The following is a 23,453-nucleotide window of genomic DNA, read 5'->3' as shown; positions in this document are numbered from 1 at the left end:
TCGCAAAGAATGTGTGAAAACACAGGGCCTAAATAGACAGGCATTAAAGGTGTGGTTGATTATGATTTCACTTTTTTAACTTTAGTTAGTGTGTAATGTTGCTGTTTGAGGATAAATAACATCTGCAAAGTTACGACGCTCAAAGTTCAATGCAAAGAGAGATATTTTCTTTTAAAGAATTCACTGTTTAAGGACTACATCAAATGACTGGTAGGGACTACAACGAGCTTCTTCTTCTTCAAAATGTACATAAACCCCGCCCCAAAGAACACGCATCAAAGGGGGCGGGGCAATGTTGGGCTGCTTTAGAGAAGAGGAAGAATTGTTGTAGTATAGTGTTGTTGTCATGCCGTCATTTTACGCCGGACTGCTTCACAAATGAGGGTCAATTCAACACAAAAGATGAACATGACGGCACATGCTAGTGGATGAGTTGAATCAACTCCACAGCAACTACATAATTTTATCCACTAACCATTCAGAAACGTCTAAAAGTTGTAACTTCTTCCTGAGTCTCTCCATCAGTGTCGACTCCGGTTTGAACAATGTAAGGCTGAACACTTTCCTCATTTAGGCTGCGTGAGATTCTCCAGCTTTGTTGTTGTTGAGCTGTTAAAGCTCCGCCCTCTTCTGGAAAGGGGGCGGGAGCAGCAGCTCATTTGCATTTATGCTCACACCCAAATAGCGGAAAATTTGACAAGCTATAATAAATGATCTGTGGGGGATTTTGAGCTGAAACTTCACAGACACATTCTGGTGTCTACATCTTGTGAAAAGGGCATTATATGTCCCCTTTAACAAGATAATCAGACAGCTGAACGTAATCAAATATATATCTCACCAATTCTTCTAATGTTATACTTCTATATTCTCACTGTATGACCACTATTTGCTCGCCTGTGTCAGATTTTTTTTCGTAAGGAGTTTTAGGAGAAATACCTGAGACAAATGTAATACCCCATTAAGCCATGAAAGAGCTGTAACATTTCCCTCTGGGTTTCTTTAATGTGCCTGACAAATAACGTATGAATGTTTATGTAGCTAAAGCACCCGCAGGTTGCGTACAATCAATGCTTATAGATTATCTATCAATACGACCAACATCTCTTGTTTTTCTCCTGCAGAAACAGGCAGAATGATGATCTCATTACATTCGTCACTACATAATGCATGCAACAACTCAACATCCGTGTTTGCGTGTACGTCCTCTGTTAAGCGCACATAACATTATTTCACTCCCCGTCTGGCAGCAGTCCGTCTCTGCCCCCCGGCCGCGTCTCTCTCCCCAGGCTGTGCCGCCCTGAATACAGGGGAATCTTATCTGATCCAGATAGCAGCGAAACAGCTCTCCGCTGAGCTGCCGTGCCGCACAGATAGCCTTCTCTCTCTCTCTCCTGCTTTCTCTCTGTCGCTAAAAGAGCCCCTCTGAAGTGCTGGAAAGGTCAAGTCACCAACAAATCATTCTCAGCCTCACGTTTAGAGCCATTGTCTCGCTGTGACCAGGGCAAAGCCGGTAAGCTTGAAGGACAAGAGCCTCTCAGAGCCGTCCACTCTTTCTCTGTCTGGCCCACGGAGGTCTGTATTACCTGGAGAGAGCTATTCGTTAGCATGACAGTTGTAGTGCATCACCACCGGAAGTACACAGATACTTTTTGATGTTTTGCAGTTGGATGATACAGCATTTAACTAGCCAAACCTTGACCCAGTGTTTAGGGATAAATAAGTACAATATCAAGTTGAAATCAGGTGGGAATACAGCTAATTGGATTTCTAAAAGCACAATTAGACCTGTCTGTAATATTCTAGTTGGTCAACAGATGCTACAAGTGTTTTGAAGCAAAAGAGAAAACCTGTGGTCATATAATGCATTGCAATCCCTTGCGTTTTTCCTCTACATCCATTATTTGAAGTCAGTGAATTCACGGCATCAACTTTATTGTGTAGGCGGCCTCTCTGTCCATGTTTCCCCAAGGAAAAACATTTAGGCATTAAAGCAGATTAGCTGTCCAAATTGTGGCTTTGAGGTGTCCAGTAACAGGAAAGGATTTAGCATTTAAAATTAAGTCCCAGTCACCAAAGTTAACTCGATTTTTCAAGCTTTGAAGTGGAATATTGCATGAACATGTGAGGCTACAATGGAAAATGGTGACTTTTTTTTTTTTGGCGTAAACAAACACCTTTAAATAATACTTAAAAGGGACAGTTTTAGTATTTTAGTCCATTGAGTCATATGTGAGCAAGTGACATTTTATGTGTGAACAGTAAATATGATCCTCCCATAAAGCTGTAGATTTTACAGTGGACAGTAAAGCTGTTCTGCAGTTGACTGTCCTTCAAATATAATCTGAAGTGAATGGGTTTTAGGCAGGGTCTTTAAGCTACTCAGCTTGAAGGCTCTGACAAACCCAACATCCATGGATCCTTTGGATCTTTTGAAACCCTTTACTGGTTCATAATCGACCTTCACCTGTGAATTCATCATCATAAATGTTGACAGTAATGGAACATATTGAAGAGCTGCTCCATTTTCCCCAGCCAGGTGTAATTGCAAACAAGAGCCATATGGCCGTGTTTCATATTGATGTTCTAATCAAATGTGTCCTTACATTCTTTAAAAGTCACAAAATGCATCTATAGCCCCTTTCACATAGTAATCCCAGTAAATTACCATGAAATTACCAGAATGACTTTATCGGTAAATACACAAATATGCTGTTCAGACAAGCAAAAGAGCTTTTCTGTCTGAGCGATATTTTGGAAAAAATATTAGAACATTCACAGCATTTGATAGCAATCATAAACATTAGCCTGGTGTGTTTGGCAAACAGGTACGTTATGTATAGTGGGCGTCCATACGGCACATACTAGTGGATGAGTTGAATCAACTCCACAACAACTACATCAATTTATCCACTAACCATTCAGAAACGTCTAAAAGTTGTAACTTCTTCCTGAGTCTCTCCATCAGTGTCGACTCCGGTTTGAACAATGTAAGGCTGAACACCGTTACTGACAATCCTCATTTTGGCTGCGTGAGATTCTCCAGCTTTGTTGTTGTTCAGCTGTTAAAGCTCCGCCCTCTTCTGGAAAGGGGGCGGGAGCAGCAGCTCATTTGCATTTAAAGGGACACACACAAAAACGGCGTGTTTTTGCTCACATCCAAATAGGGGCAAATTTGACAAGCTCTAATAAATGATCTGTGGGGGATTTTGAGCTGAAACTTCACACACACATTCTTGGGACACCAAAGACTATATTACATCTTGTGAAAGGGGGCGTTATAGGTCTCCTTTAATTTTACATTACTGTGGCAGAAAATATCATTCAAAGCTTTTGAAAAAATAGAGTTTGGCAATCAGTTTTTTAAATTGTTAATGTACGTGTCATATGGACATCATGTTGTTCCAAACCTGTTAGACTTTCATTCATCTTCAGAACACAAATTAAGATCTTTTTGATGAAATCTGAGAGATTTCTGTCCCTCCAGTGACAGCTTTGAGGTTTGTTCTTGCGAGTCAAGCAGGTTCGGTTGAGCTTCTGTTTATATTTGCTGATTGATGTTTTTATGTGAATAAAAGTCTAAATTCAATCTGTTTGTCATATAAAGCGCTCAAGTCTCTTCAGAAAATTTGGACTGAACTGCTTGATTCATATGGATTAGTTTTATGATCTCTTTATGAACTTTTTGAACAAAATGGTAGTTGCGTTACTGTCAATGGAGGGACAGAAATCTCTCAGATTTTATTAAAAAATTTCATTCGTCTTCCGAAGATGAAGTCTTGCGGCTTGTAACAACATAAATGTGAATCATTGAACAAACTGTATGTCCATTCAGCCTCATTTGCATTTTGACATTAACGCTGTCTCCGAGAGAAACTGAGTTATCTTAAATGTTCCTGTCATTAACTCTCATCTGTTTAAGCACCTTCAACAATCATCTTGTTTTATGAGCACTTGTAGTGTCTTGATGCATTATAAGCACTCTGGATATTCAGAGGGTGTTATTATAATTTGTCTTGTGGCCGGTCAGACGCACAAGAGCCGTAATTATTTTACAAGCTTCGCAATCGCCTCCGTACCAATGAAGACCTGGGAAAATGATTTCTTTGCTGCTTTGGAACCACAACGCCTTTGTTTGTCTTTAAACATTTCCCATTATTACCTTCTATGAAGCGAGCCATTTAGACACCCGGAGGAGATGTTTATTGCTCTCTCGTATAACTTCAGAGACTTAATGGAGACACGTGTGAGATTACTGAGGGCTTTTTTGGTGGGAGAAAATTTGGAGAAGCAGCAGATCTAAAACAAACATTTTGTTTCTTTAGAGTAACATGCACCAGTGAATTGTGCACAATTAAACCATTAAGAAAGTAAATAGAGTCAGTTTCAAATGCTTGTTTGACTTTGGACTCTAATGTACAGTTTCTGCTCCATTTACGACACCGAATGGAATGGGCAAGTAATTATTGTTTGCAATGTTTGCAAAGTGCCCGAGTCACAGTGTCAGGAAATGCATCACCTTGAAGCAATAAGTCTCCATTTGCTCTCCATTTAATCTCAATGCTGTCTAGGAGAAACAATTGAGATCTCATTTGTGATTTTTCATTCCTACAGGCGTGTGTGTTTTTAGCAGATAAACCAGAAACTCCAGGTTTTTCCCTGCTTCCAGCAGTCAGCTGAAATGAATCTTGATATGCCTCACTAAGACCTCTGTTCGAAAACATAGTGAGCTCCCTTGCTGTCTATCTACAAAGGCAGCTGCCCTCTAAGTGAAATGGAATGTAACTGTTACTGATTTGGAACACTTTACATAGAAAAAAACTCCACACCGACTCCTCACTCATTGATTCCAACAGAGTTTGATATTTGCATGTTGCTAAGCTAATAACATGGTACTCCAATAAACATAAAGATACATTACAAGCATATATTGGGTAACTTATGTAAGATTGTTTCTGTCCCTGAATCTCACAATTCTGACTTTTTTTCTCAGAATTGTATGATATAAAGTCGCAATTGCGAGTTACAAAGTCAGAATTGCGAGATATAAAGTCAGAATTGTGAGATAAATTCAGAATTGTGAGATAAATTCAGAATTGTGAGATATAAAGTCAGAATTGCGAGTTATAAAGTCAGAATTGCGAGATATAAAGTCAGAATTGTGAGATAAATTCAGAATTGCGAGATATAAATTCAGAATTGCGAGTTATAAAGTCCGAATTGTGAGATATAAAGTCAGTATTGTGAGATATAAAGTCAGAATTGCGAGTTATAAAGTCAGAATTGTGAGATCTAGGGCCCTATCTTGCACCCAGCGCAATTGACTTTGTACACCGACGCATGTGTCATTCCTATTTTGCACCCACGCAAAGCGCGCTTTTCCCTCCACAGAAGCACGTCGCTAAACTAGTGAATGAACTTGCGCTCCCTGGGCGGTTCAGCGCAAAAAAGGAGGCGTGTTCCGGTGCAAACAATCCCTGGTGCTATTTTGCTGTTCCATTAAACAATTGCGCCACTGACCAGAAAAAACCTAGTCTAAAGTCAGTGGCGCGTTGCGCGTTGTTCATTATGCTATTTTAAGGGCTTGACCATAATGTATAGCGTGCACAACGCGCATACACTTTGCTCATGTAATCTACACAGATGCAATAGTTATTTTTGCAAATCATAAATTGTTACACTAAAAAAATATTAACACATGAGATGACGGAAATCATTGTGGTGTGCCACGAAGATGTGAAAAAACCTGTTTAACCGACGCTATTTTGGGTGGGTTTCTCCCATCCCCATACAACACAACTTCTCTGTCTTTCACTGCTCTTACAAGAACATCAGTCTCCTCGGCTGTGAACCGCTCCTGGTGTGCGCCTGGTAAATACGCCATAATAATAGCAATCCATAATGGAACTTGCGCACCTGCTTTTAAAGGGAATGTTGGATGACGCTCTGATTGGTTTATTTCACGTTACGCCCAAACCACACCTATGAATAATGAAGCTACTTCAGACCAACCCATTTTAGATTTGCGCCGGGGGCAAGAGCCATTTATCCCGCCGGGAAAATAGCAACAGCGCCGAGACCCGCCCACAAAGTTACTTGCGCTTTGCGCTTTGACATTTGCGTTTCAGATCGTTAAAATAGGGCCCATAAAGTCAGAACTGCAAGTTATAAAGTCAGAATTGTGAGATAAATTCGGAATTGCGAGTTATAGTCAGAATTGTGAGATAAAGTCAGAATTGCGAGTTATAAAGTCAGAATTGTGAGATATAAATTCGCAATTGCGAGTAAAAAGTCAGAATTGTGAGATAAATTCAGAATTGTGAGATAAATTCAGAATTGTGAGATATAAAGTCAGAATTGCGAGTTATAAAGTCAGAATTGCGAGATAAATTCAGAATTGCAAGTTATAAATTCAGAATTGCGAGTTATAAAGTCAGAATTGTGAGATATAAAGTCAGAATTGCGAGATATAAAGTCAGAATTGCGAGTTATAAAGTCAGAATTGTGAGATATAAAGTCAGAATTGCGAGATATAAAGTCAGAATTGCGAGATATAAAGTCAGAATTGCGAGTTGTAAAGTCAGAATTGCGAGATATAAAGTCAGAATTGCGAGTTGTAAAGTCAGAATTGTGAGATATAAAGTCATAATTGCGAGATAAATTCAGAATTGCGAGTTATAAAGTCAGAATTGTGAGATAAATTCGGAATTGCGAGTTATAAAGTCAGAATTGCGAGTTATAGTCAGAATTGCGAGATATAAATTCGCAATTGCGAGTAAAAAGTCAGAATTGTGAGATAAAGTCAGAATTGCGAGTTATAAAGTCAGAATTGCGAGTTATAAAGTCAGAATTGTGAGATATAAAGTCAGAATTCCGAGGTATAAAGTCAGAATTGCGTGATATAAAGTCAGAATTGCAAATTATAGTCAGAATTGCGAGGTATAAAGTCAGAATTGCGTTAAGTCAGAATTGCGAGATATAAAGTGAGAATTGCGAGATAAATTCAGAATTGCGAGTTATAAAGTCAGAATTGTGAGATATAAAGTCAGAATTGCGAGATAAATTCAGAATTGCGAGTTATAAAGTCAGAATTGCGAGTTATAAAGTCAGAATTGTGAGATAAATTCGGAATTGCGAGTTATAAAGTCAGAATTGCGAGTTATAGTCAGAATTGCGAGATATAAAGTCAGAATTGCGAGATAAAGTCAGAATTGCGAGTTATAAAGTCAGAATTGTGAATTATAAAGTCAGAATTGTGAGATATAAAGTCAGAATTGCGAGATAAAGTCAGAATTGCGAGTTATAAAGTCAGAATTGTGAGTTATAAATTCGCAATTGCGAGTAAAAAGTCAGAATTGTGAGATAAAGTCAGAATTGCGAGTTATAGTCAGAATTGCGAGTTATAGTCAGAATTGCGAGATATAAAGTCAGAATTGCGAGATAAAGTCAGAATTGCGAGTTATAAAGTCAGAATTGCGAGTTATAGTCAGAATTGCGAGTTATAGTCAGAATTGCGAGATATAAAGTCAGAATTGCGAGATAAATTCGGAATTGCGAGTTATAAAGTCAGAATTGCGAGTTATAGTCAGAATTGCGAGATATAAAGTCAGAATTGCGAGATAAAGTCAGAATTGCGAGTTATAAAGTCAGAATTGTGAGTTATAAAGTCAGAATTGTGAGATATAAAGTCAGAATTGCGAGATAAAGTCAGAATTGCGAGTTATAAAGTCAGAATTGCGAGTTATAAATTCGCAATTGCGAGTAAAAAGTCAGAATTGTGAGATAAAGTCAGAATTGCGAGTTATAAAGTCAGAATTGTGAGTTATAAAGTCAGAATTGTGAGATATAAAGTCAGAATTGCGAGATAAAGTCAGAATTGCGAGTTATAAAGTCAGAATTGTGAGTTATAAAGTCAGAATTGCGAGTTATAAAGTCAGAATTGTGAGTTATAAAGTCAGAATTGCGAGATAAAGTCAGAATTGCGAGTTATAAAGTCAGAATTGTGAGATAAAGTCAGAATTGCGAGTTATAAAGTCAGAATTGCGAGATAAAGTCAGAATTGCGAGTTATAAAGTCAGAATTGTGAGATAAAGTCAGAATTGCGAGTTATAAAGTCAGAATTGTGAGTTATAAAGTCAGAATTGCGAGTTATAAAGTCAGAATTGCGAGTTATAAAGTCAGAATTCCGAGATATAAAGTCAGAATTGCGAGATATAAAGTCAGAATTGCAAATTATAGTCAGAATTGCGAGGTATAAAGTGAGAATTGCAAATTATAGTCAGAATTGCGAGGTATAAAGTCAGAATTGCGTTAAGTCAGAATTGCGAGATATAAAGTGAGAACTGCGAGATATAAAGTCAGAATTGCGCAATTCCACCTTTTTTTTCAGAATTGTGTTTATATCTCACTTTATCTCACTCTCTTTATACCACACAATTCTGAAAACAAAAGTTGTGAGATGTAAACCTGCTGTCTAGGTAGGGTGCTCATTAGGTTTTGGAACAAAGCAATTCCAGATAAAGTTTCAGGAGGTTTTTAGTTTATGGACTTTTTATGGGCAAACTTTTTTATTGGAGGCACAAACAAAAGTACCTGTGTTCTGTAGATCAATAAACGCATTAAAAACCATCAGCCGTGTCTCGAACATTCAGTAGATTCTTCAAGGACACTTTTGGGACACTCAGGTGTATTTTAAGAACCAGTTCCTCAAAGAGCCCTTTGCAATGAAAATGCCTTGAGAAAAGTTTTTTTTTTTTTTTTTGACAAACACATCTTGAGAGTCTGAGAGTGTGTTTTTGTTTGTGCAAGTGTGTGAGTGTGTGGTGATCTCTGGACATGAGACCTGCTCAGAATGGAGAGGGGGACGCAGACACACGGTCCACCAATTACTGCCAAATGTCAGGGTTAAAGAAAACCCAGCGCTGGAGAGAGAGCCTTCATTTGTTCTGGAGAAAATGTCATACTCTGCCTGCCGGCCCTCAGGTGTGCCCTCAACTAGAAAAAGAGTGAAGGAGAGAACCAGAGGAAGTATGGTAATATCTTGGTCTCATTCAGATTTTTTGGGACAAAATCCAGCATTTTAGTGTCCGAAATTTAGCGTTTCTGAGGACTTTGCATCAATAAGTAACCGTATTATGGAGCCCTGCACATGACATTCGGACAAATACATATATACATATATCATGGTCACAAACTAAGAGTTAAACGTTACGAATGAAAACGAATGAAAAATTCCAATTCCCAAAATGGTGTCTGACTATGTTAATTTAAAGCATGCACACCAATAAATGCTAAGGTTTATGCTGATATTGTCCAAAACATACAGGGAATTTCCAAACATTTGGAGAACACTGTATCCCCCGGTGTTATAGACCTCCTTGTTTTAGCATAGAAGAAGATAGACAGCCGGACACTAAAAAACTATGAGAAAGAAACACACGAAGGTGACCCAAGATGGAGGATGGTAGTGTCTGCAGATGACCACTTTACGATGTGTTTTATGGACTCCCAGGCCATCCACAGCGCTGCCCCAGTCGATGCTCTTGTGTCGGGGCCAGAGATGTAGGAATAACAACCCGCTTCTGGAGCCTGACGTGCAAACTTATAATAAAACATGCTTTACAGGGCACTTTAATTCAATGAACGGGCTGAGAGAGAGAGAGGAAGAGAAAGAGAGAGAGAGGACACCAGGTGCTCATTTATCTTCAGTAATTTGTTTATGGCAAGTGGAGTCTGGCTGGATTTGAGGGTGGGCCTTGCGAACACGCATCGCTGAGTGTGTGTGTAACTGGAGGGAATCTAGGACGTGAACCTGGAAATGTCTCCGTTTTTGGAGCAGATGAGATTGGGCGGCTGTCCCTGCTGGAAATCCAGCTAAAGCCAGATCAAGGTGGTAGGTGGTTTCACATGGTTTGTAGCTGGTCTAAGCTAATTTAGGCGGTTAAAGGGATAGTTGAGTATTCTGTCATAATTTACTCAACCGTTGAGTCTTTTTTCTGTCATGGAAAACACCAAATGATACGTTGCTCTTTTCTATACAGTGAAAGTGGATGGGGACTATGGTTGTCAAGCGCCAAAAAGGACAAAAGTGCCTCATAAAATTGTCCATATGATTTATGAACTTTATTCTGAAGCTTTGAGCGAAACTTGAGGCATTATTTACAGAAAATCTTGCTTGATAGTTTAGGTCAGTCTTTGTTTTTGGATGAACTATTTATTTTTTATAAGGATAAGCAGATGGTGAACTTAGTTTTGACATGGTAGAGCTGGTTAGGGCTGGTAGACCATCAACAAATCAGCTTCCATATTCCAAAAACCCACTTGAACATCTTCAACTGGTAATTCATGGGATTCATTCCCATTCCCATGGGATTCAAATAATTTAATTTCTTTGCTGTGTGTATGTGACCGCTGTGTCAATATCTTTAGGACATGAGTTTAATTAGTTCTGTATTTGTGCAAATACCTGACCAGCACATAATGAGCTTCTTACTTTTCATTAAATCTCAAATTCCTCAGTTAAACTTTCAGATGAGACCTCAACTTTTTAATTAAATCTGGCACGATTCTGTTGTCTTATTTAGTAAAATAAGGACAATATGGAGAGGGTTGGTTGTGATTGAGATGTTAGCCTAGATAATGATGTCAGAGACCAACTGTTTCCTGTTCTGAGCAGGATGACTACATCTGCCTGTGACTTGACTGAATGTGCGTGTTTTCAGGCGATATTTTCTCAGTTTGGGTTTCACAGCACCACATGAATCCTCTAAAGATAGACTAGAACTTTCTTTCAGAAAATCAGCCCCGTGGGGCGAGTCAAATAGGATATCCAACATGTTTATTTCTTAAGGCCATGTCACACCAAGCCTACGTCAAAGGCTGTGACATACCTAAAAGACTGTGTTGTCGCCTTGCGTCGGCTTCATTTGGGCCAAAAATCTGTGCTTGAACACACCAAAAGGACTACAGGCAACTGCCAACTAGCAGGACCATTCTGTTCTTGCATTTAAGTGTAATGAGGTAAACCTTGCTCCCCTGGCCTCAAGAGGTGCACTGGCGACTGATGCCAGAGACTGTGGTCTTTAGTGTCCTTGTTAGCGCGCACGCCTCCCATGCCGGTGACTCCAGTTCAAGTCCAGCTCGGAGCGGGGTGAGTAGGACCAGAGGGATTAAATTGGTGCCGTGACCCGGATGGGAGTGAGCTTTGGGGGGGTGAGTGTAATGGAGGCCAGTTAGTAAGAGCTGTTTGGTTAAACATCACTTCCCTGGCCTCAAGAGGCGCAATGGTGACTGACGCCAGAGAAAGTGGTCTTTGGTGTCCTTGTTAGCGCGCCTGCCTCCCATGCCGGAGACTCCAGTTCAAGTACAGCTTGGAGCGGGGCAAGTAGGCCCAGAGGGATTAAATTGGTGTCATGATCCAGATGGGAGTGAGGTTTAGGTGGGGTGATTGTAATGGAGGCCAGATAGTAAGAGCTGTGCGGGTAAACATCACTTCCCTGGCCTCAAGAGGCGCACTGGCGACTGACGCCAGAGACTGTGGTCTTTAGTGTCCTTGTTAGCGCGCCTGCCTCCCATGCCGGAGACGCCAGTTCAAGTCCAGCTCGGAGCGGGGTGAGTAGGACCAGAGGGATTAAATTGGTGCCGTGACCCGGATGGGAGTGAGCTTTAGGGGGGTGAGTGTAATGGAGGTCAGATAGTAAAAACTGATCAGCTAAAGCTCACTTCCATGGCCTCAAGAGGCGCACTGGCAACTGACGCCAGAGACTGTGGTCTTTAGTGTCCTTGTTAGCGCGCCTGCCTCCCATGCCGGAGACGCCAGTTCAAGTCCAGCTCTGAGCGGGGTGAGTAGGATCAGAGGGATTAAATTGGTGCCATGATCCGGATGGGAGTGAGGTTTAGGGGGGGCAATTGTAATGGAGGCAATTTAGTAAGAGCTGTGCGGGTAAACATCACTTCCCTGGCCTCAAGAGGCGGTGCACTGGCGACTGACATTAGAGAATGCGGTCTTTAGCGTCCTTGTTAGCGCACCCGCCTCCCATGCCAGAGACGCCGGTTCAAATCCCACTCGGAGCGGGGTGAGTAGGACCAGAGGGATTAAATTGGTGCCGTGACCCGGATGGGAGTGAGCTTTAGGGGGGTGAGTGTAATGGAGGCCAGATAGTAAAAGCTGAGCAGGTAAAGCTCACTTCCATGGCACACTGGCGACTGACGCCAGAGACAGCGGTCTTCATTGTCCTTATTAGCATGCCTGCCTCCCATGCCAGTTTGAGTCCCACTCAGAGCAGGGCAAGCTGGACCATAGGGTTACATAAGGAAATACCTGTCTATATCAGCGGGTATCAATAGTCTATATTTGTCATTCAAAAAGGGAAACCAAAACTAGGACTGCAGATATACAAACCGTTAACAAAGCAGTGCTTGCTTACCATTTACACTATCAATCACTTTTTGCTGGTTTTTACATGCCTTTTATGAATAGATTTAGTTTTACGCTTGTCCCATACTTTCAATCTTAAATTATGATATTTAAAAATACGAAAGAATTCTCCTGTGATGCATGCATATGCATTGTTAGTGAACAAATTAAATGAGAGTGTGCAGTTTAGTTTCTAAAAGTGCCCTTAAGCTGAATAATCATGTGTGTATGTTTGCCTGCTCAATAGATCATTCCTAAATAGCATTACCGGCAGCTTCTTCTTCCCGCTGAACTTCCGGATCTCTCCTTCCATGGTTATCGCTGTTCTCCCTCGGCGTCGTCGTTCCACCCGTCCCCACAGGGCAGGAGAGTAGGCCGGCAGTTGTTTATCTGTTTTCCTTCATCTTTATGGCTTTATCAGGGAACAACAGAGTGAGACAGTGAGAGATAGAGAGAGAAATTACAGGAGTAGATTATGGCAAATTGGTAAATGAATAGAGTATTGCGCTGAGAGGAAGAGTGAAGGGACGGATAAAAAGATGGACACAGGGAACGAGCAAACATGTGGAGAAATGAAAGATACAGAGCAGGGAGAGAGAGAGTCTACAGTAGATGACCATGAGCCGAACCCGAGCATTTATGAAGATGACAGAAGAGAGGCCGTCTGACCTTTAAGCCTTCATTAATCACTGCGCTAATGGGCAATCTGATTACGAAAGGACCGTTCACACTCACAGCGATTTACAGAGACAAAATCACCAAGTCACCCATTTTTAATGAGAGTTGGACAATTTCAGTGACATAAGCAACACTGGCAATGTGACAAAGTTCTGTAAAGTATCTGTTCGTCTCTGTCTGTCTACCTATCAATCGTCTGTCTGTCCGTCTTAATCATTTCCAGAAAGTCTGCACACATTTTGTTGTTATATTTAGTTGTATACAGCTGTCTATCCATCATGTTTTTTGGTTGGGTGATATACTGTAAATTGGGGTGTAGCTGACTACTTAAAAAAAGCCTGACTGTAGTTTGACTGTAGTTTATCCATTTTAAATTATGAGTAGCTTGTGCCGTGACAAGTAGCTTCCCCAACACTGATCAGCAGAAGCACAAAAGCACATAATAAAAGCTTTTCAAAAGAGTGACATAAATGGAGAAGATATGACACAGAGAGTTAGCGCCTTTTGTGTGTGATGACGGGTGCGATTGTTTCCATTTAATAGTCTGATCATCTCACGAATGAGTTTTAAGCCTCGGTTGACATTTTCACTGAGTCGTCTGGGAAGTAGAGAGAGAGAGAGACTGAGGTTTTCAGTTTCTCAGGTCATGCAATATAAATCTCTCTTTAGGCCGAGGCTAAAGCTTTTTATCTACACCAAAGCACACTGTGTGCATGTCTGAAGCTGTCCGCTCTGTTTGTCTGCTACTGGACATTTGATCCCATATTACTGGATGAGGAAAATGGCAGAAGAAAGAACCACTGACCCACACCCACTTGTGACCCGTATACCGCTGTTCTCACACCGACTGATGGCAGAAATGTGTAGAGAGACACTGAGATCATTCGGGTGAGCTGATCTAGGAACAGTTAAAAGGCTTGTTTCATAAGGAATCAAATTTTCCTTGATCTTTTGAGAACTCTAAACTTTTTTCCTAGTCCAGAAAGAGACCAACTTATCACACAAACAGCATTTCTGCTGCACAGCATCTTTATACAGAATATATGGTGATTTATCAGTTACTTTTTTCGGTTTTCCTTTGATAACAGTCATAAATTACAGAATAGTTTTTTATTGAGAATTATTATAAACTTTATCATCACAAAATCTAATTAACATGAGGAGGAGAATCACATTTACATCCGAATGATAATTAATCCACACAAAATGGAACCCAAATACCAAACTGTAGCGATGAACTGCTGAAGAGGAATAGGTTTATAGTGACGTTTCAACTTATTTTCTTTCTTGGCCAGAATAAGCTGCAAATTAAACAAGAACTTAATTTTTTAAACATCATGCAGCGATTTTTTTTTTTTAAATTGCATTAATGGAAATGATTAAAATCTTGAAAATTGTGGAAAAGTCAGTTTCTAGTAAGTACGTTTCTAGATATGTTTGCTCTAAATGATTTCATAAGCTAAATCCACGTTAATTTACTATTATTTATTTACTATTATATTATTAATATATTGAAATAGTTTTCTTTTTTTCAGGTTTCATTTTAGTTTTAGTCATTCTTTTAAGGATTTTTGTCATTTTTATTAGTATTTCTATTTAGCTTTAATTTATTTTTATTTCAGTTTTAATAATTTTAGTACTTCAGCTGTATTATTTCTGTTAATGTAAAATTTTTGCTTACGTTTTTTAGCTTGTATAATATTAATATTTCATTTCAGCAATAATTTTAGTTCTAGTTAACAACCCTGGTCTAAATTTTGCTCTAAAGACAAAAACTTTTGTCATTTTTGTTCAAAAGTGTCTTTTTTTTTCAATAACTGACAGGCCAACACCAAATATGGGCATGACATGTAAATTATTTTATCTTTTTGTGATGTCATAATCACTATTTCTGCAACTTATGGTAAAAAAAACTGGGAAGGCTTGCAAGATTGAAAGTTACAGTCTGTTTTTATAGTACAATGGGATGAAACGGTTTCTCTTTTGCACGTCTATTTAATAACTGCCCTGAATGGAGGATGTTTAGCAGGAAGTGGCGGATCTCTTGGTGTGTTTTTGTTATAGTACATCAGCCATTTCATTTATTGCCGCCCAGTGCTGCTGTAGTTCCATAGTTCCATGTGCTTCTTCCCGTATCGCTCCCACACACACACACACCCGGCATTAAAGCTGTCCATCAAGCGCTGGTACGATCACACATGGGATGTTAAAGTCACGTGACTAGCCAGGGAACAGATTAAATTACCGTATCCATGACAACCAGCCAATAGAACCAAGCAGGCGCATCACGTTCCAGAACGGCCACAAGAGGAAACAAGTTTTAAAGGGCCAAATTAAAAAAATAGAGATATTCAGACCCCTTCTGTCAAAGCAGCCGTCTTGGAATTAATTAATATTCCTGTGAGCCCGCAGCACGGGTCTAATTATTTCATTTAGGTGTTTTAATTTAAGATTATACTCTTTTAATAACCACCACAGTGGTCAGAGATGCGTCGTACAGTTACGTAACTCTCTGGATCTGTCAGTTCTGTTACATGAATTGTGTTTGTTTTTGTCCTGAAGCGAAACTCTGTGGCCGCTCACGGTCCAGTGTTCCGGTTCAGCGATTTGTGCATCAGATGGTCCTATTTAACTTGATAAAAGAGGGACAATGGGCACGCGTACACAACGAATGCATGTTGTTGAATAGGTCAAAGCAGTGGCCTATTTGTCTGATTCTGTTCTTGATTTTGTGTGAAGGTGTCGAAATGCATTATGGGTGATGTAAATAACGTGAATGTTTTCTTTTGCTTGGTAAGCATTATGATTAGTTTAGCTCATACTTAGCATTAGGGATTGAAACAAACCACTAAATCTAGTATCATCAGATCATTTAGATCTGAATAAACTACTGTTCAAAAGTTGTTTTTTTTTATGTTTTTGAAAGAACTCTCATTCTAAAAAATAATGTGTTGGCTCAACAAAAAACAAGTATGCAACAGTTTGTGCAGTTGTGCTGTTTAATATTTTTGTGGAAACAAAAAAAAAATCAGGATTTTCAAAAAATCGTTCTTTTCAAAATTTTTAGAAATCTTTTATAATATTATGAATGTATTTTACTGTCACTTTTGAACATTTCAATGCGTCTTTGCTAAATATAAGAATTATTTTCTTTCAAAAAAAAAAAAAAAAGGCACTGACCTCAAAGTTTGAAAGGTATGTGTACATTAAAATAAGCAAAAACATTATATATCTAATATCAACCAATGAATTTAGAAAAATCACCTATATCTGCTGGTAATGATATGCAGCCGTTATTGTGCATTTCTAGTGTTATAGACTTAAATCAAATATTGTAGTTTGTAGCTATTAGTTGACTAAGTCGTTAGATAAAATAGGAAAGAAATCCCAATAATATTGATGGAGGTATGCTTATAAACTCATATTTAGAAACTTGAGCCAGCAAACACCGCCTAGAAACTTTTGCATAGACGAGCACCACTCACATTTGTAAAAAAAAAAAAAAAAAGTAGTTTATTATTGTTTTATTTTTGGCCTTTTTATGTTTAAGTGCCACAAGTGCCTCAATAAGTTGGAGTGTGTGCACTAAGCACTTTGAATATTTAAGAGGAACAAGCAGATTACATAAGAGCGTCAGTGCTAAGTGCTCTGGATGCTTAGCAGAGAGGCGAACATCTCGCAGAAGCAGGATGTTTTCAGCTCAAACTACAGATGGACTGTTTCACCTTCTTACACAGATCTCTCGCTCTCTTTCTCTCTGTAAGTGTAATTTGCTTCATTATCAAATCCTTTAGTCAGATAAAGTGAATCAGCACAGCAAATTGAAATATCACATGACCCTCAAATGACAGAGAAAGAGAGGGATGGAGTTTCAAATCTGAAAGAAAGATTTTTAAGTGCTCATACATTTATTTATTATTTTTACTCCTGAGGTCAACTTATATATATATATATATATATATATATATATATATATATATATATATATATATATATATATATATATATATATATATATATATATATTTAATTAGGCTGAAATGTAACAGTTTTTCATCAAAATTTTTACTATAAGCATTTGGCCATAGCACTTAAACATTCAAGCAAATTGGGCCAATTTTTTCATTGTCTTGTTTTGTCCATTGTGAGTGACAAACTTAGTAGGCAGCATAAAGGTGCATAATGCACAGTATGCATTATAATGTACACAGCACTGAGTGTAAGATGATGCTGATGATGATAAGGATTGATAAGAGACCATAACACTTGCTGTACTATACGACGCCTGTTATTTCAGTGATGGTAATAAAGTTACATCAGTTACATGACGTGACGGTACGCAGCAACACACGACCATCATAGATCAAAACGACCGCTGTCAGATTTCCTCAACAGTAACATCTGCGCTCACATCAGATCCGCTCACCTCTCGCGCAGGAGTGCGGCGGACACTGTCGGGTCAGAGTCCAGTGACAAACTGCCTTTATGAAGCTGTAACATGTCACCATGGTTTAGCGTCGCCAGCTCGCTGCCTACCCACAATCCCCAGCAGCCATAATACTGATGCCGTTCAAAATTGTGCAATGTAACAAAGTATTTTGGCATTGCACATGGCAGTATAACCATAGATATCTATGGGTAAAATATGCATCACATGACTAAACGTGTCACCATTTTCATAGTCCACACTAGAATGCATTTTCAAAGGTATCCACTAAGGAGATCGTCTTCAAAATGCTGTTTCGCAAGACAGACAGACTTTATAACTCGCAATTCTGACTTTATAAATCACAATTCCGACTTGATAACTCGCAATTCTGACTTTATAAATCACAATTCCGACTTTATAACTAGCAATTTCGACTTTATAACTCGCAATTCTGACTTTATAAATCACAATTCCGACTTTATAACTAGCAATTTCGACTTTATAACTCGCAATTCCGACTTTATAACTCGCAATTCTGACTTTATAAATCACAATTCCGACTTGATAACTCGCAATTCTGACTTTATAAATCACAATTCCGACTTTATAACTAGCAATTTCGACTTTATAACTCGCAATTCCGACTTTATAACTCGCAATTCTGACTTTATAACTCGCAATTCTGACTTTATAACTCACAATTCTGACTTTATTACTCGCAATTCTGACTTTATTACTCGCAATTACGACTTTATAACTCGCAATTCCGACTTTATAAATCACAATTCCGACTTTATAACTCGCAATTCTGACTTTATATCTCACAATTCTGACTTTATAACTCGCAATTCTGACTTTATTACTCGCAATTACGACTTTATAACTCACAATTCTGACTTTATAAATCACAATTCCGACTTTATAACTCGCAATTCTGACTTTATATCTCACAATTCTGACTTTATAACTCGCAATTCTGACTTTATTACTCGCAATTCCGACTTTATAACTCGCAATTCCGACTTTATAACTCGCAATTCTGACTTTATATCTCACAATTCTGACTTTATAACTCGCAATTCTGACTTTATAAATCACAATTCTGACTTTATAACTCGCAATTCTAACTTTATAAATCACAATTCCGACTTGATAACTCGCAATTCTGACTTTATATCTCACAATTCTGACTTTATAACTCGCAATTCTGACTTTATTACTCGCAATTCCGACTTTATAACTCGCAATTCCGACTTGATAACTCGCAATTCTGACTTTATATCTCACAATTCTGACTTTATAACTCGCAATTCTGACTTTATAACTCGCAATTCTGACTTTATAACTCGCAATTCTGACTTTATATCTCACAATTCTGACTTTATAACTCGCAATTCTAACTTTATAAATCACAATTCCGACTTGATAACTCGCAATTCTGACTTTATATCTCACAATTCTGACTTTATAACTCGCAATTCTGACTTTATATCTCACAATTCTGACTTTATAACTCGCAATTCTGACTTTATAAATCACAATTCCGACTTGATAACTCGCAATTCTGACATTATATCTCACAATTCTGACTTTATATCTCACAATTCTGACTTTATATCTCACAATTCTGACTTTATAACTCGCAATTCTGACTTTATTACTCGCAATTACGACTTTATAACTCGCAATTCCGACTTTATAAATCACAATTCTGACATTATATCTCACAATTCTGACTTTATATCTCACAATTCTGACTTTATATCTCACAATTCTGACTTTATAACTCGCAATTCTGACTTTATAACTCGCAATTACGACTTTATAACTCGCAATTCCGACTTTATAACTCGCAATTCCGACTTTATAACTCGCAATTCTGACTTTATATCTCACAATTCTGACTTTATATCTCACAATTCTGACTTTATATCTCACAATTCTGACTTTATAACTCGCAATTCTGACTTTATACTCGCAATTACGACTTATTATCTCGCAATTCTGACTTTATTACTTGCAATTCTGACTTTATAAATCACAATTCTGACTTTATAACTCGCAATTCTGACTTTATAACTTGAAATTCCGACTTTATAACTCGCAATTCTGACTTTATATCTCACAATTCTGACTTTATAAATCACAATTCCGACTTTATAACTCGCAAGTCTGACTTTATTACTCGCAATTACGACTTTATAACTCGCAATTACGACTTTATAACTCGCAATTCTGACTTATTATCTCGCAATTCTGACTTTATTACTTGCAATTCTGACTTTATAAATCACAATTCTGACTTTATAACTCGCAATTCCGACTTTATAACTCGCAATTCCGACTTTATAACTAGCAATTTCGACTTTATAACTCGCAATTCTGACTTTATAACTTGAAATTCCGACTTTATAACTCGCAATTCTGACTTTATATCTCACAATTCTGACTTTATAAATCACAATTCCGACTTTATAACTCGCAAGTCTGACTTTATTACTCGCAATTACGACTTTATAACTCGCAATTACAACTTTATAACTCGCAATTACGACTTTATAACTCGCAATTCTGACTTATTATCTCGCAATTCTGACTTTATTACTTGCAATTCTGACTTTATAAATCACAATTCTGACTTTATAACTCGCAATTCCAACTTTATAAATCACAATTCCGACTTTATAACTAGCAATTTCGACTTTATAACTCGCAATTCTGACTTTATAACTTGAAATTCCGACTTTATAACTCGCAATTCTGACTTTATATCTCACAATTCTGACTTTATAAATCACAATTCCGACTTTATAACTCGCAATTACGACTTTATAACTCGCAATTACGACTTTATAACTCGCAATTCTGACTTATTATCTTGCAATTCTGACTTTATTACTTGCAATTCTGACTTTATAAATCACAATTCTGACTTTATAACTCGCAATTCCGACTTTATAAATCACAATTCGACTTTATAACTAGCAATTTCGACTTTATAACTCGCAATTCCGACTTTATAACTCGCAATTCTGACTTTATTACTCGCAATTCTGACTTTATAACTTGCAATTCCGACTTTATAACTCGCAATTCTGACTTTATATCTCACAATTCCGACTTTATAACTCGCAAGTCTGACTTTATTACTCGCAATTACGACTTTATAACTCGCAATTACGACTTTATAACTCACAATTACGACTTTATAACTCGCAATTCTGACTTATTATCTCGCAATTCTGACTTTATTACTTGCAATTCTGACTTTATAAATCACAATTCTGACTTTATAAATCACAATTCTGACTTTATAACTCGCAATTCCGACTTTATATCTTACAATTATCATTTTTTTAATTATTATTCTGTGAGTAAACAAGCTTCCATAGTGAACAGAGGGCTAAGACGTAGAGAAAAATATACTTTTTTAAAAATGTATCTGTATTAGTGTAGACGTAGCCTTACACTTTCATTTGAGCAAAACTTCACTGTGGAGATCACTAAACTCCAGCTTACACAGTGTTTTCAGATCATCAGCGCTTTGGGTGCCTGGTTGGGAAGATTAAGTAAAACACTTGGCAGAAAATGTATCCATTTAAGAGAAAAGATCTGATCAAGGGATTTAAACTCTTGACATTTGCAACCAAATGTCAAACGAAACATTCTCAGGATAAATAACCAGTGGGAAAATATCTCAGACAATTAGGCTTAATTAATCAAGAGAAGCGGAAATCATGATCATGATTAAAATAGGATTTGTTTGGAGCCCTAATTTTGATGTATGAAAACGTACTGAACTTCCTCCCTAGTCTGATAATAAGACATCCTGAAACTAAACTGCAGTGTAGACTCATTTACACATCAACAACAGCTATTTTTGACATGTCCAGTCATGGTGAGGTAATGAGGAGGAAATAGAATAGATATTATTCCTAAAGAGCATAAAGGCAGTATGAAGCTGTTATCAGGAGCTTTAATGCAGAGCGCTGTGAGCTCAAACTATACTGCCAGTAAATCATTAAGAGTCAATCAGGGGAACTAATAGATGTTTGTGTGTGTGTGCGACTCTAATGCACTTGAGCTCTAATCATCTTCTCATACCTCTGATAAGACTAATACACTCAAGATATCACGCAGAGCCAGAAACACACACACACAAACCCACACTGAGAACATTGTGCTGCTCGGAGGTGGATGTTCTCGTTCATGTTTCAACATTTCTGGGAGACATATAGATGCAAAGAGTCAATATAAAGAGCTATAAAATGACTGGACAGCAGCTCAGATCATTTCATTTTAGGAGATTTTGAAGAGAAATGTTTGAGTTCATATTGAGATTTATGACTTTTTGTCTTGGCAATTCTGAGCACAGTTTTGGGGGAAAACATTAGCAGGAGACTCCATTTGTTTCATTTCATTGGGTGAGTCTCCTGAAAACTGGTCCAGGTCACATTTTATGCCAAAATCAAAAGAAAAATGATAAGAAATTAAATTTTGCTTTAAGAAAATGAACCCTTTTTAGGACCATAATTTAATACATATATATTTTTTTATAATTGACTGTGTATATATATAATAATTTATATAGTATATAACACATATAATAACATAATTTTTTTTTTCTCATTATCCTCATTGGTGATTTTTATAATCAGCAAAATCTAAAACCTATTTAAATAATTTACCTAAAAATAACTTAAATATTATTTAATTATTACTTTAAATTATATATTTTTTATTTTTACTACTACTACTACTACTACTAATAATAATAATAATAATATAATAATAATAAAACAATAAATATTCATAATAATAATAATATTTAAATAATTTACCTAAAATGACAAAGTATATTTAATTATTACATTAAATTATTATTATTTACTACTACTACTACTACTAATAATAATAATAATGATATAAAACAATAAATTTTCATAATAATAATAATAATAATAATTATATTTGAATAATTTACCTAAAATGACAAAGTATATTTAATTATTACATTAAATTATTATTATTTACTACTACTACTACTAATAATAATAATGATATAAAACAATAAATATTCATATAATAATAATAATACTATTTAAATAACTGACCAACAAATGACTTAAATAATATGTAATTATTATATTAAATTAATATTTTATTATTATTATTATTACTACTACTATTAATAATAAAATAAAAAATAATATTATTGTTTTATATTATTATTATTATTATTATTATCAGAATTATTCATAAAATAATAATAATAATATAAAACAATCATATTTCTTTATTTATAGTCATATGAATTTGTAGGAAATGTGCTCAGTTGTTCTATCTTTAATATCTAAAATATCAGTATTTTTTTTTTTTTTTTGTGAAATATGACCTGGGTATATTTGTGAGATTGTTGCCTAAAAGAAAGAATTGTGATATTAAAAAGCTCTTGTTTGAGGTGTTTATTTCCCGTGGGCTTTCCTGTTGCGCTTGTACACTGTGAAGTTCGGCATTTCTTCGAAGAAGCTGTGAGATTTTGGTTATTTGTGGTCTTCAGAGGGTGGAGAGCGTGTTATTGTCTGTCATTGGTGCAGATTCAGTCCGTGAGGTTTCTGTAATATTACAGCCAGACTTCTTCTTAATATATCACAGATCAGAATCGTATAAAGCGGCCGAACGGGCAGGCGCTGGCCCTCTGAGAGGAGCGTTATCTTCAGACGGAAAACAATAACCAAACTTCTCCTTATCGCCCTCCGTCTGTCTCGTTCTGCTAACTGCACACTATTTAGATGAACAAATACGGGGCTTCAGTTGTGTGTGTGTCCTTCACCGGGGACCATTTCTCTAGTTTAGATTTCATCACCCGTATTCCTCTCCTGGCCGGAGGCGAAGACGTACCTTCATCCTCCCGTTCCTCTCTTCGGTTCC

General features: G+C 37.3%; 1 protein-coding gene across 1 annotated transcript in view; it reads left to right on the top strand.

The window, feature by feature from the left end:
* syt7a (synaptotagmin VIIa) overlaps window positions 1-23,453 on the top strand; it is a 172,826-nt gene that overhangs the window by 45,662 nt on the left and 103,711 nt on the right. The window lies entirely within an intron of this gene.

The sequence above is a fragment of the Chanodichthys erythropterus genome, chromosome 24, assembly GCF_024489055.1.
Source record: "Chanodichthys erythropterus isolate Z2021 chromosome 24, ASM2448905v1, whole genome shotgun sequence".
In the NCBI taxonomy this organism is placed as follows: Eukaryota; Metazoa; Chordata; class Actinopteri; order Cypriniformes; family Xenocyprididae; genus Chanodichthys; species Chanodichthys erythropterus.
This window is presented reverse-complemented; position numbering and strand designations above follow the sequence as displayed.